Source organism: Malaya genurostris, chromosome 1 (genome assembly GCF_030247185.1).
Source record: "Malaya genurostris strain Urasoe2022 chromosome 1, Malgen_1.1, whole genome shotgun sequence".
Classification (NCBI taxonomy): domain Eukaryota; kingdom Metazoa; phylum Arthropoda; class Insecta; order Diptera; family Culicidae; genus Malaya; species Malaya genurostris.
The window spans coordinates 141,970,894-141,986,809 of NC_080570.1; positions in this window are offsets into that span (position 1 = coordinate 141,970,894).

The window sequence follows — 15,916 nt, forward strand, 5'->3', positions numbered from 1 at the left end:
GTAAGCTCATTACTTACAATTATTTACGATCGGGAATTTTCTCAGCACAATAAACTCGGCCGCAGCGTTCGTGAAAAAAGAACACAATATAATGCATCTATTATCCGTAGCTCTACAAACATCCGCCCAATTCTCGAACACGCGTCGGTAATCTGAAGTCCGCCTCAAGTATCGTGGAGCCTTAGAATTGAACGCTCGTAGAAACGATTTGTTCGTTTGGCATTATGAAATTTGCCGTGGAAAGATCCAGTAAACTTGCCACCATATTCGGATATATGCCAATCGTTGGGAATCGACTCGTAACAGCGACGTAGAAAAGCTTTATAATTGCTAAGTTGCTCAACGGATAGATTGATGCTCCTGACACCTCCTTTATGACCTTAGAGCAAATTCAGCAGTTGCAAGATTTATGTGGGTGGTCTAAGGAGTGTATCGAAAATAAGCTATCCACAAATTTTTCTTTCAAACTATGATGAAAAACGATATTTTATTCAAACTAAAAATTGATCCTTTATTGTAAGACGTTAAACTTGAGCAAAATGAAAAACGGATGAAATTTAAGTTATTACTTCACGAATTTCCGAACTTTGGATCGAAAGCTCTTAATCAAGTTCCGAACAAGTGTTTCATCGCATTTTTTGGACGCTTGAGCCCAAATTTTTTTGATCTACTGCATCTTCGCAGCTGCCTTACCAGTCTTCTTGAATGGGTCGAAGCTGAGGGCAATTTGGTGGATTGATATTTTTCTCAACGAAATTTATACCCATTTCTGCAAGCCCATTGAGAGTGATTTTGGCATAGTGAGCCGACGCTAAGTCCGGCCAAAACAGTGGAGGTGTACTATGCTTCTTATATAAAGGCAGCAATCTCTTCTGGGCACACTCAGATCGATAGATTACTGCATTTATAGTTCCGGTTGTGTAAAAAATGGTTGACTTCAAACCACAGGAACATATTGCTTGCAATACCAGTACCTTTCGACCAAATTCCTCCACTTGAATCGACCTGTCCGCATCGCTCACATCCTCCGCAACGACGACGGTGAAGTATTGTGGACCTGGAAGGGTTTTTGAGTTCTCCTTTACATAAGTCTCATCGTCCATCAAAACGCATGTATCCGGACACTGCAAAAGACGCGAATTCAATTTCCGGGCCCTTGTTGCTGCTCGCTTCTTCTGGTCTACACTTTGGTTCAAGATTTTCTGCTTCTGGTAGGCCTTCAGGTGATTTTGCCTCTTGAAACGCTGGATCATTCCGACACTCGTTCGTGCTTTTTTGGCCAAATCACATATTGACATTGATTTATTCTTCATGATTAGAGATACCACTTTCTGGTCTAGTTTCGGGTTGGAAGAACCGCGTTTTCTGTCTCTTCCTGGTAGCTCATTTAAAGAATAGTGTTCCCCAAACTTATTAATGATGGTTTTAACACTAGCATGATGAATTACAAACCGCTTCGCCAATTTTCGCATAGTAATACCCTTCTCACTTAGCAATGTGTCCAGAACCTTAATTTTCATTTCCTTTTCAATACGCGTAATTTTGAAAACGCAGAATTTTAACCGCACAAACAAGTAAACAAACGAAAGCCGACCGCCAAACGCACAGCATGCTGTGATCTGAGCATAAAAAACCATCACAAATACATGCGTACAACACAAATGTATGCGGATAGCTTATTTTCGATACACTCCTTATAATATAACTAAAACATAAACAAACGTATCCCCAGCAAGCCGTTTTAGTTTTATTTATTCGAACAGTTCTACTGTCAAATTTAAAACTGGTATACGCTGCCATTCTATTTTTTCTATATTTGAAACACAGATAAAACGCTACTGGGGATGCCAGTTTATTTTGTTATAATTTCTAGATTTAAATTTTAAAACTGACATAAATTATGCATCTAGAACCAAAACACTTCTGAACATGCCCTTAGGGCAGTAGTGTTCTAGTTCAAGATGCATAATTTATGTCAGTTACAAAATTTAAATCTGGATTTAATAACAAGAAAAACTGGCAGCCCCAGCAGTGTTTTACTCGTGTTTCAAATATACAAAAATAAAACGGCATCGTATGCATGTTTTAAAGTTGACAGAATAACTGGTGGAATAAATAAATCTAGAACGGCTTGCTGGGGATACGTTTGTTCCAGTTTCTGTTCTATTATAGATCTTCCATATAGAACTTTTAGCTGCTGAATTTGCTGAATTCTTTCGAATACCGAATCACCGAAGGTAGTTATCGTCAGACCCTGTCAGCTTGGAGCGATCTCAATCTTCAGTTCAGCAACGCCATCGCACGGCGTCTCATTCAACATGTCATGTCAATTGTATGGGTGCGCAGCCCTGCTATTTTGGCGCGCACGAATTTGACATTTCTCTCCCCTACTTCTATGACATGCTCGCAAAAAAGGATGTTGCCAATTATTTGTTCGGGAAATGTGAGAGCTGGATATCTTGTTAATATGGTGTCCTTGTTATCGTGTAATTGTTTGTGATTGTTTTTAAAAGATAGTGGTTGTTATGTTCTAAGACAAGGCGAGATAGTTGGCTTCCTATTCTTATTTTGTTTGTTTTCCATGCGCCCTGCTGAATTATTAATGATAGTTGACTGTATGTGACTAGCGACATTGGCAGCAGTGATGTCAACCCTACGGATTTATCCGTAGATCTACGGATTTCTGCCTTTTCTACGGATCTACGGATGAATCATATGAAATCTGCGGATTTGGCATTATATCTCTTGATTTCAAAGGAATATAATTAAATATTGTTACATCGTCTGCATATATTTTTTTTGCTTGTCCAATTAAAATTGTAATCATGCATCTATTAGCCATCGATCTGTCATTATCGAAAGCCTGCTTTTGTGGATTAGAGCTTAAAGCTGTTAAGTTTATGTAAATGTACTAATATAAGTATACTTGAAACCAAATCTACGGATTTGACTTCTACGAAAAGTGACATCACTGATTGGCAGTGCAGCCAATTTCGTTTATATATCTCGGTTGACTTTTCATTAGGGCGTATAAGCAAGTGACAGTTTCTCTTTAATCACTCTCTCTCTTTCGATTATTGTGATGTGGTTAAAAAGATTTTCTTTGATATCACTATTCTGTTTGAAAGTCGAAAGTTTCGGGTATCATTTTATGCCAAGAGTTGAGTGATAAACGTGGAAGCCGCTTGGTAATTAATAGAAGAGAAAGTAAACAAAGAGAAACTGTCACTTGCTTATACACCCTAATGAAAAATCAACCTAGATATATTAATGTATGTTATTTGCATTCCATTATTCAAACAAAAATACTTATCCTATTAACAAAAATTTCGTTATATTTTGTGTGGTATTGAGGAATCAGGGTCATTTCGCCGAAAGCCGTTTCCCCGAATGACATTTCCCCGAATTCTTCATTAGTCTTAATTTTGTAATTGGAATTGATAAAAAAAAGACAAATAAAAAATGATTATGTTTACTCCCGTTTTGTTGACCTACAATCGTACTTCTGATATGATCCAGAGGCTTGAATAATTTTTGTAGGTTTATCCTCAGAACGGAATTCCAGGCAATTGTTAGCGGAATTTTCCGATAACTGAGTGCAGGTAAAAAAATATCTAATGCGGCTTCGCCACATCGTTTTGTTCGTATGCTATCCGACCTCGCTACCGCTCGCTCGGACCTTACTGAAGCAAAGAAACTCAGCTTTGAGTAGACCGGGCAAACGAGGCGGCTACAGGTTTGTATGCAAGAGACCGCCGCTTCCGACGGCGAGTCGGCGGCCAACTCAGCGCGCCATCTTGGCTTCGGTTATATGGCTGCGCTACATGTGGAGATATAATAAACAAGATATTTTTAACCCTAAAAAATTACCCATTCGGCGAAATGACCCGCTCCCGTATTGAGCTATCCAACATTTGGAGGTTTTTTAAATATTTATTTAGAGTACCTCATAACAGGAAGCAATAAAAGCATCTATAACTTATTGGTATCTTGTAGTACGTTGACTGTTGAGGCTGATTCGCAAGCTGTATTGAATATTTCAGAATACGAAAACAATTATTGCATTGTTAAACTTTGATTTGTTTTGATTTTAAATTTCCTTTCGGGATTTACACTAATTTTGCTACAAACACTGCGAAATACGATGATAATAATCCTGTGGTAACGGAAACAGTACAAGACCAAAAACGTCAAATGGGCTCCCAGGCTCGGAGCCAAACCCGTAACGCGAGCTGTCTGGTCTTGTTTTAGGTTACGCCTATCTGAGAATGACATAAATTGATGGGATTTTTCCCACTCTGTTAGTCCATTTAGACATTTGTCCGATGGATTTTGATAAATAAATAAATAAATCAATAAATAAATAATAAAATAGTTAGATATATATTTAAAAAACTAAATTAATAAATTAATTCAAATATATATGAACATACAAGTAAATATAGGATATGGCGAAGAACTTCAACAACTTTTTCGACAATCGACATTTAGTCCGGAGTAAACAGTTACGGAAAATCGTTTTTTTACATATTCTTGTAGTTTAACGTTTTGAAAAAAATGAGTCAAAATTTCAAATCAATCAAAACAAAACTGTCAAAATACTTATTGAGAAGAAAAAATTCAAACGCGTTTTTCTGAAAACAAATTTTGTGAAGTCCGTGAACACGATCCTGCAAAATCTACTGAACCGATTCTGTTCAAACTTGGAACATCATGAACAAACATGAAATGCCCCCCCCCCCCCCCCCCCCCCTTCCGGTTTTGAAATATTTCCATTTTCATATTATGGTAGTTTTTCACCTCAAATATGGCGGAAAATTTAGCGTAAAATCGCGGTTTTTGCTTATATATATGCTACGAACTGTTAAAAAATCGAAATAATAACTTGAGAACGACGAAGGGAGAAATAATAACTCGTACTTTAAGTAAATTTGAGAACATTTTTGATTTCAGATAATTCTACGCCGTGTTCACCGCGCAACGTGGTTCTCAGAAGAGGTTTTGGGGAATGCTCTGTTACCGAATTATTTTTCAATATTTATATAAGGAAATTTTACTAAATATTCTTTAGAAGATGCTTTATAATAAAAAAAGTTTGAATAAATTTGCTTAAGCTGTTTCTCTGTAAAAAATTACAAGTTTTGCCTTTCTCTATAGAAAGGTATTAGAATTGCTGGAAAAACCGACTTTCGAACGGAGCCTCGGAGACCCATAGTGTTATATACCATTCGACTCAGTTCGTCGAGATCGGAAAATGTCTGTGTGTGCACTTTTCGAAGATATTTGAACGCGCTCAATTTTCTCAGAGATGTTTTTTTTCGAGATGACACTTTTTTTCGAGATGACACTAAAAAAAAAATTTTTTTCGAGATGACACTAAATCTCGACGTTTCATGCAATTCTAAGCCTTTTGGCATCAAAAATTTTTTTTCGATTTCGAAAATTTCATGTACTCCCCCCTATGGTGATTTTTCAAGATTTATGAAAATTCCACTAAGTGGACTAAGAAGGCTTTTTTTAGATTAGCATCACTGATTACAAATAGGCAACGCAAATGTCAAGCACTAGTTTGGAAAAATGATGCTGACTGTGTGACATAAACACTGAAGCATGCTTTTGTGAACTACTCGAATCAATCTGAATCAATTGGTATCAAAATGAGTATCCAAATTATTTAATAAAAGTATGAAATATATTTTCATGAGACTGTTACAAAAGAAGAGAAAGGCATTATCACACCACTAGGTGGATTAGGAAGTGTTTTTTTATTCAAACTATCCTTAAAAAGGGACGATGCTTGGCAGATACTATTAAAGAACTTGTACCGAATTATGTAGAAAGTATTGAAAATACGACGGCCTAAACAAAATTTCATTTTGATCAGCCTCCGTTCCAATGGAAAATTAGATCTCACCATTTGAGAGCCATAAGTCCACTAATATTCAAGCACTCATTGACCGACACATTGTTGTTAATCAAAGAACCTCCTGATCATTTAAACAAAACAATGCGCATAACCCGCACTTCGTTGAGTTTCCGGTAATTAGATATATATTTCGAACAATGTGAGAAAAATATGGTAAAACTAGTACTCAGAAACGTCTGTAGGATCAGGAAGTTCAGCACAATTTATGTGTGCTTTGAAATGCCGGGAACTACCAAATGTAGAATCTTTTTTCCAAGAAAAAAATTGCTGCCGGGCGAGGGAGATCATCATACTATGCTGAACACACGTTAAAACTTTTTGCCGACAATTTCGGTAATAACTGACGGTTGTCAAATTTGAGATTACCCTCTCAGCAAGCGGTTCTATTTTGTTCGTCGTTGAGCGCTTGGTGAACGACATACGGCACGAAATATTCGTTCAGTTTGCTGGATCGGTTTGCTGTTGTTTTTTCTCTTGCAAAAATAGTGTGAAAATTAGGTGTTAGAAAGAAAATTTGTTGTTATTCTACGTGATGTAGAAGAATTGTACAGGTATGTAGTGTTATTTTTAAAAAATAAGTGGAAAAAACTTCAGAAATTCTGCAGTAAAACTAGTCCAACGGGGCTCCAACTCCTCATATTAAAAATTGCTTAACAATGAACCTCTGTCTGCCGGGTTTGTTGAACGAAAAAAATGGCATTCGGTTCAACGGTCTGTTTCAAAATCGGCAAACGAAGGTCCCGTGTTGGCCTCCCGTTGAACGATTGATTGAACTTTCATTGGACCAATGATCCAACGGACGAAGGACCACCGTTGAACTTTTTTTCGAAGAGGGTTGCGAAACAACTACTGGGTCTGTAGAATTGATTACTGAATACTTAGTACCGAGATTCTGCGAAAAAAAGTGTGTAGATTTTGGCGGACATATTTGCATTCAATTCTTCTAAATTTTCTTCGCGGGATATAAATGCTAAATTTTCTTTGTGTTTCCGTAAACTAGCGTTTCAAACAATACGTTGAATTCTGACGAAATTGCCCTACACCTCACAAATCACAACACTCCGGAATAAATAGCTCGAAATCCATATCCTTTTCCAAGTTCATACACGGAAAAGCCAGCGATCGCAAAACAGCTAAAATATTAGTTGTTTTTCTGTTTTTGATTGGTTAAAATTTGGTACAACTAATCGACTGTTGTTTTAACTAATTTGTCATTTTTGATTTATCGTGCTGGCAGCTTAGCAACGACACCCAACAAGTGATGAAACGTTTCAGTTGAGCAATGCCAAACACCCTGAGCGAACAATGAAACGTTTCAATGATATGTCGCTCGTGCAATTGAGCAAAGACACAATCCCAGCAAAGTAACTTGTATGCATGAAAGAAAAAAAATGTCTCAGTTGTTTCAACCAATTATTCAGTTATTTGAACTTAAAACGCCAATTGCAATAAATATTTTTTACTGTTAGCCTCTTCGAGGGCAGCTAATCGTTCACTGCTTGAACAGCTAAATTTTACCTAATTAACTGCTTATATCTTTGTCACTAAATTCACAAAGGATATGGAAATGAATCAAAAGATTACAATTCTTAAAAGAGAACTCACCAGAAAAATGGTCATAGGGAATTAGGAAATTTTTCCTTCACTTGCAGAATGGCTCGCTGGTAAACCTAATGCTAGAGATACACTTTCAAGAAAATACAAATAGTACCACTTCACTTTAGCAGCAATTTTTTAAGCATTAAGTGGTTTTAATAACATTAACATAAACTGTCCTAGAATATATTACTCTCAGATGAAATTAAAACATTTATACTGTAAGAATGTCACATGGAAAACTTGTTTTACAATTAACTGTTGTATTCTTCTGCATACTTTCACTTACATAAAACGACCACTACGTAACTAACATAAATGACGTTCATTTACCATTGAAAATTTTCAATATGAAACGCTTCTGGTGAAATGAAGAGGTTTTTTGTTCTGCATTTTGCTGTCTTCGTTCTCCGCCAAGTGACAGCATTTGAATACAACAATTTCGGTTACCTGAATGGTTATGTCAAAATCAACAAATATGTTAGTTAAATCAACAACATTTTAGTTGAAACAACCAGGGCGTGAAACAACAATTGCAATATTGTAATTTTGTGATCTGCGAGTTCTCCGTGTAGTTTCCGCACCCCCAAATTGCCTTCGATATGTCAACTAAGGAAACAAGTTGTTTACAACGTCCACCGCTCGTAAGAACGAAATCCCTTCCTTGTGCATTCGCATTCCATGAAATCTCACTCGAAACCATTGCGGACAGTTCAGGGACGCAGAAAGTCCACCATTCGTCACCGACTTAATCTGGTTCAATGTCGCATATTCCGGGGGAGTGAACGCAAGCGTATTTGAAAATAAATTTAAAACAGAAACATGCGGCATGACGAATCAATTTCCAAAAATAGAATTCTGCCAATATTTCCATTTCACCGTGGTACGAACCTGAAACATGTGTTCGGTTGATCTGAGAATTGAATGTTCCAATCCGTTTTGGACTAACTCTTGCTTCATGGTTCTGATAGGCTTCAAAAGAAGACTAAAATTAATACAGTTTTTTGACATAACAACACTGATTTTAATGTTCTAGAGGTGACTACCGAAAGGTACGTCACGAAAGTAATTGCCTCACCTGGTGAGCGATTCCAGCCTGTAGAAGGCAGGTACGTTTCTTCAATTTTTTTCTCATTCTTGCACCCGTTGCCAACTTATTTTTAGAAACGAAAAGAAGACGGTTCGGATTTTCCAATCTGCACAGCTTTAATTATGTGTCCAAATATTTTAATACGGAAACAAGAAATGGTAATGAGTGGAATGTAATGTGATTTTAATATTTTAATGCACGCTAAATCATGCGGTCAAAAAAATAGCAGCTGATCCCGAGTTTCGACCCAGGTCCAAAGCCAAGTTAAGAATTCAGATCTATTATTCTGGTCCAGAACTAAGATCCAAAATCGGAATCCAGAATAACACACACAGGTCTGAAATTCTGGTTTAGGTTCAGCTACAGAATCCGGGTTCAGAATCTAGCCCTTTCCCTCGTGAAATTAGAAACAGAAGCGAAAGAAAAGTTTGAGGATTATTATGGGTCAGATGATCCTATACACTCAAAATAATAATCATATTATAGTTACGTGAAAAGTTATGTGAATATTTTGCACCCTACTTTTCACGTAGATTTTAATGGACTGGTATTTAAAAGCTGTTTAATGCATAATCCAGTAAAAGTTACGTGTTTCATAGGTAAAATGTAATGTACTGTTCATATCACATTTATCTATCAGTTCATATCCAATTTAGATACCAGAAAATTGTTATTTTATATATTGGTTGAAGTCAAAAGGGAGATTTCAGATTTTTATATAAATTTATGAAATGAAAAATGCCATGAAATATAAAACATTTATTTCAGAAAATTGTCATATAATTTCAATGGCTTGAAAAGCAACTAATAACGTCGTGGTATCTCAAATCGACAAGCCTTCAGAAATCGTTTATGTTGTCACTGCCATCCAACCGAAGCCGAAGTCGAGATCCAAGAACTCCCACAACACTACCGATGCAGGTTGAAGTCGCATTACATGGTTCCAGTGTCTCTAGCTTCATACCGACGGCCTGTTTGAAGCATTCGGCAGGAGCGGGTAAACTTCCGGACTCACGCAGGCACTCGGTCCAGTTGAACACATGGAAACTTTCATACTGGAATGGTCCGGTCGATGGAGTAAAAAATTGTAATTAAATAACTTTTCTCGCAAATATTTACACTACTTACACTTCGAGGACCATTGCTCGCCATTTTCAAAATCGAGTTTTTCACACTGGAAATTCACGTAGATTGTTTGACGTTTGGTCAATTCACGTAAACCTTATGTGATGACTCTATTCATTTTAGGGGATGTTCGTATAACATTCATTTTCGTCACGTAAAATATTCAATTTGACATTTGAAACCATTCTACGTGATTTTTCAAGTGAATCGAACGTGATTTTTTATTTGAGTGTAGATTACACCGTGAGTGTAGAGGCACAGACTAACGGACAGGACACTCAAATTGGATTCTTTAATCATTTTAACGGTCATTTCCTTTAGTTGAGACAGTACTCGCGTATGTCATGATGGCGCCACGTTACCCTATCAAAAACATCCTGTCTGACATCTAGACCGTGTTTATTTTTTTCATTTACCAACAGAGTTGCCATTCATACAGAATTACCTGTAATGTATTGATTTGTATACGTCCATGCGAATTTCATGCAGGATACAGATTTAATACATATTGCCAAAACTATATACAAAATTGTGACTACTTCTCATCCTCCAACGAAATACAAAATCGAACCCGTTTTGTTACAATATTTACTTGCTTCTGGTCTGCCACCACTTAATTTCGGGTGAAAATTACCAACACAATCAAAAATAGTCTAGATGAACAAAGTTGAGAAAAATAAATGGTTACCTTCCAACATCGCTAAAAAAGTTAAATATGTTATCAACGTAATCCTATAATTTATTGTGAGGATTCATTTTCAAATATTATGATGAAATCAGGCATCCCTGTAAGCAGCTGATCGGTATTGACAGACGAGGAGGAACCAACTAATAAACAACTTTTACATAACACAAGGGGTGTCCCGATAGTAAATAGTTCGCGTAGTACAATATAGGTGGAACTAGTGTATCACGAAAAATTATTTTTATAAGAATTTACTCATGCTGTCATGTCTATGATAGAGGTTTTGAGAGTTACGTGAGATTGTCAAAAGTCCACAGCCGATAAATCACGAAGCAGAACAGAGTCAAAACCACATAACTAGGAGGATAAAACTGGGATAAAATAAATGACAATAACATTAATACATAGAATACATAAAATAGTAGTTTGGTTTTCGAAGCCATATATGTTACGTAATTTTTTTGAAGCCTATCTGAGTCAACGCCTGAGTAAAGGGAGTAAGGAAATTTTTTTCGTCCCAATTTTAGAAGGTTTAATCTCTGCGGGCTAGAAAAACTTTCTGGCCCTACGTGCGGGGTTGGGAATCGAACCCAGGCGCATTGCGTGAAAGGCATCGACTTACACATCACGCTAAACCCGTCCCTAACCTATGGAAAAATGTTCCATTTGACGAAGCGTTTTACTCGATATTATCGTGAGATGGAAAGCGTTACGTTTAGTTAAAGAAAGCGTTGGATACGATAATTTTCTTAAGTTAAAGTTTACAAATCATATGAGTTATTTTGTTGGAATTATAAACAATGAATGAATTTATGCTATAAGGGTTAGATTCTTGCGGGAAACGTTACTGTTTTTTAAGTTATAGGCGTTACGAAGCGTTACATGGGCTACTATGTTGTAAGTTATAGCCGTTGCTTTTTTAAAAGTTATAGACGTTACGAAGCGTTACATGCGTTACTCTTTTGTAAGTTATAGGCACTACGGAGTGTTACATGCGTTACTTTTTTGTATGTTATAGGCGTTACGAAGTGTTACATGTGTTACTTTTTTGTCAGTCATTAGCGTTACATGCGTTACTTTTCAGTAAGTTACAGGCATTACGAAGTGTTACATGCGTTACTCCTTTGTTATTTATAGGCGTTACGAAGCGTTACATGCGTTACTTTTTTGTGAGTCGTTAGCGTTACGAAGCGTTACATGCGTTACTGATGTGTAAGTTATAGACGTTACGAAGTGTTATATGTGTTACTTTTTCGTCAGTCATTAGCGTTACATGCGTTACTTTTCAGTAAGTTACAGGCATTACGAAGCGTTACATGCGTTACTCCTTTGTTATTTATAGGTGTTCCAAAGCGTTACATGCGTTACTTTTTTGTATATTATAAGCGTTACGAAGTGTTACATGCGTTACTTTTTTGTATGTCAAACGTTTCGAGGCGTTACAAGCGTTACTTTTTGTAAGTTATAGACGTTACGAAGTCTTACATGTGTTACTTTTTAGTGAGTCATTAGCTTCACATGCGTTATTTTTCAGTTAGTTACAGGCATTACGAAGCGTTACATGCATTACTCGTTTGTTATTTATAAGCGTTACGAAGTGTTACATGTGTTACTTTTTTGTAAGTCATAAGCGTTACGAAGTGTTACATGCGATACTGATTTGTAAGTTATAGACGTTACGAAGTGTTACTTTTTCGTCAGTCATTAGCGTTACTTTTCAGTAAGTTACAGGCATTACGAAGCGTTACATGCGTTACTCCTTTGTTATTTATAGGTGCTACGATGTTATTCGTGCGTTACTTTTGTGTATGTTATAAACGTTACGAAGTGTTACATGCGTTAGTTTTTTGTAAGTTATGGGCGTTACTAAGCATTATTTACGTTACTTTTTTGTAAGTTATAGACGTTACGAAGCGTTACATGCGTTACTTTTCTGTAAGTTATAGGCGTTACTAAGCGTTACGTTTTTGAAAGTCAGGCGTTACGAAGTGGTACATGCGTTACTTTTTTATGTTATAAGCATTACGAAGTGTTACATGTGTCACTTTTTTGTGAGTCATTAGCGTTACGAAGCGTTACATGCGTTAGTTTTTTGTAACTTATGGGCGTTACTAAGCATTATTGATGTTACTTTTTTGTAAGTTATAGAAGTTACGAGGCATTACATGAGCTACTTTTTTGTAAGCTATAAGCGTTCCGAAGCGTTACAGACGTTAATATTTCGTAATTTATAGGTTTTATGAAGCGTTCCATGCGCTACTTTTTTGTGTGTTATAGGCATTACATTACTTTTTAGTTATTGCGTTATTCTATCATATTTTCAGCTTGATACGTGTACATTTGGAAAAGTTACGCTGTATTATTTAGCACATCTGAGATTGTGCGTGTCCTCGATTTAGCACAATTTTCAAAATGGAATTCGATTTGCAACAACTAGTTTGCATTAAATTTTGCGTTAAAAACGGTTTTCGATACTCTGAAAAAAAATAACAGTTGTTTATCAGTAGCACGAACGTTTCAGAAGTGGCCACCTCGTTTTCAGTCGAAAATGAAGGCGATGCTAACAGTTTTCATTGATTACTAGGGTGTTGTATATCATGATGTCCTTTCACAAGGCCAGAGCGTTAACTAGGAGTATTATTTGGGCGTTATGTGACGTTTGCGTGGAGCGATTCGCCGATGAAGACCAGATTTGTGGGCAAACAACTTGCGGATCTTGCACCACGATAACGCACCGTCACACAATGGCATCGTTATCCGTGAACGTTTGGCAAAAAAACGAAACGAAAACCATTCAGCAAACCACCGAATTCACCTAATTCGGCTCCCTGCGACTTTTTCCTTTTCGGTCGGCTCAAGAAACTGCTCCGTGGAACACGTTTCAGGACCCGAGATAAGATTATGAAAAAATTATTGCTGGCTCTGATGGTCATACCAAAAACTGAATATAAAACCTTTTTTTCAATACAACTAGTGGTGTAATGATGCCTTTCTCATATTACTTTTATTTTCAAAAACATCACTGTCAAGATTTCTTGTGCAAACTTCAATAAAATCAAAAATTTTCTTTGGGTATAGACTACCATAACCTTTTCAATTTGTAAACAATTATGTCAAGTTAATATAGATTTAAATGTGGCAACCCTGCACGCTATGCAAAGTTGAACAAAGCACGCTGTATGCTAGCATATACCGATGCGTACCGGTCTTGCATCATTTTGTATGACAGTTTGAAAGTTTTGGTACTAATCGCCCTATAATTTCGGAACCGGAAGTCGGATCTGGATGAAATTGCACAGTATCTTTTAAGACACTGAGAGCTTTAATTTGAATCATGATTTGTGAAAATCGATTCAGCCATCTCTGAGAAATCGAAGTGAGTTCCGTTTTATTAAGTTTTTTCACTATAACCGGTGCGTTCGGAAACGGAAACCGAGGACTAGTAGTATAAAATTAATACAGATTACTATATATACTTACTAACAAGCTTTGCCAACCAGTTAGTTCTATAGAAATTTACACCTCGTTGCGCCAGCACTTTTGAAAAAAAATACTCATGAAAGTGAAAGCTTTTCACTTATCGTGCTGTATTACCGGAACCGAAAGTCGGATCTGGATTAACTTTTCAGGGACTTTTTAAAGAATTTCAATATTTTTTATTTGGATCTCAGTTTGTAAAAATCAGTTAAGAAATTTTCAAGAAAATGGAGTTCGCATTTCAATTTTTCAATAGTGAGCTATGAGACCATAAGACCTTTCATTTGAGTCTAGGTTTGTGAAAATCGGTCATGCCATCTCTGAGAAATTCGAGTGCCATTATTTGTCACATACAAACAGACATTTTGTAATCTCGACGCACTGTACTTTGAAGGGGACAATATCGATTTTGATGAATAATTTTATATTTTTAATATTCGGAATAAATTGCGGGAACTTTTTGATCGAAGCAGTACAATTGCAATTTAAGTGTCGAATTGCATGCGGCGAAATTAAGTGTAAAACGCTTCAGTCCAACGTGTAGATTTTTATCAGTGTATTTTTGACATGGACAAAACTGTCCAATTTTCCCTATCAATCTAGGACAGCATCTGACAATTGTTAAACCACTTCTAGGACCAGTTTCGGACCAGCTCGTGATTGGTTGAAATTGACATAAGCAAGTACAAGTTGTTGAAATTAATATTACTGCAAGGTGATAGAAAAAGTGTTGTCAGTATCGTCGGAAACAATGTAGTTTGATATTGTTTGATTAATTTCAATATGATCTAAGTTCAATTTGATTTTAAGTCTTGTCAATGTGGAAAGTATACGAGTACATTTAACAATCACTGGATGATACAAAGAGAATGCCAGAAATCACGAAGTGTGATATGGACGAAAACATTGATTATGTTTGTTGTACTTGAGAATAGCACCTAATCTTTGGATACTTCTATTTGTTAGTGTTTTTCTCAAATTGAATATTTTGGATACTTTAGTTAATAAAGCTACAAAAGTTAAATACCCAAAAACGTGTTTTAGAAAAATTTGAACTGTTTCAACTAAACGTTTTCTTTAACACAAGCATCTGATCAAAATAAATTCAGAGGTGCATTTTTGACATTTGTCTAAGTATTTTCAAAATATAAATAATTGCATGTTATAAGGGGAAAGGGAGAAACTTTTCAGAATGATTAATTCTCGATGAACATTAGAAAAGGTCCCAAGTGCAAATGACAGTTTCTCTTGGTTTACTTTCTCTTTCAATTATTACGGCAAATTCCAGTAATTTCCAACAATTTCTACAGTGCATATCAAAAGTTGGTGGTTTTTGCTATTATCCTATGTAAAGTGTTAGATGGAAAGATTGCAGATTGGACCGTAATACTCGAAAGAGAAAGTAAGCAAAGAGAAACTGTCATTTGCACTTAGGATCTTTTCTCGTGTTTGTCTTTAATTATCTAACAGGGAGCAAACGGAAAAAGAAGAGAAATATTTTCCTGGAAAAAGAACTATTCTGGTCCTGTCCTAAACTATAAGTGAAAATAATTCTCCAGGGATGCCAGGTTTCAAAGATTAATCTTTCTTTCGCAGATTTTTAACTTTCTGCATAGATTTTAAAAATGGCACAGATTTTGACAGATTTTTGAAAATGTTGACAGATTTGCACAGATTCTGCAATCGATCACAGATTTTCAGAAATTTAGAAATTCAGTTTAGCACCAAAAAGTACAGAGCGGTTGGTAATAGAAAGACCTTTGTTTATTTTTGCTCACCAAAATGACTCTGCTCGGCTATTATGGTACGGGAAACGTGCACAGATTTTGCACGGACAGGTTTTTGGCATGATCAGATTTTTGTCAAAATGACCTGGCATTCCTGTAATTCGCAAGATGGTTCCCAGCATTAGGCTATTCGCAACGCTGTGGTGGATATCTGTTCTAAAATGACCGACTGTCGTATAATTTAAAACTGTCAAAAATAAAATTCGAGCTTTTATTTTTTTTATTTAAAA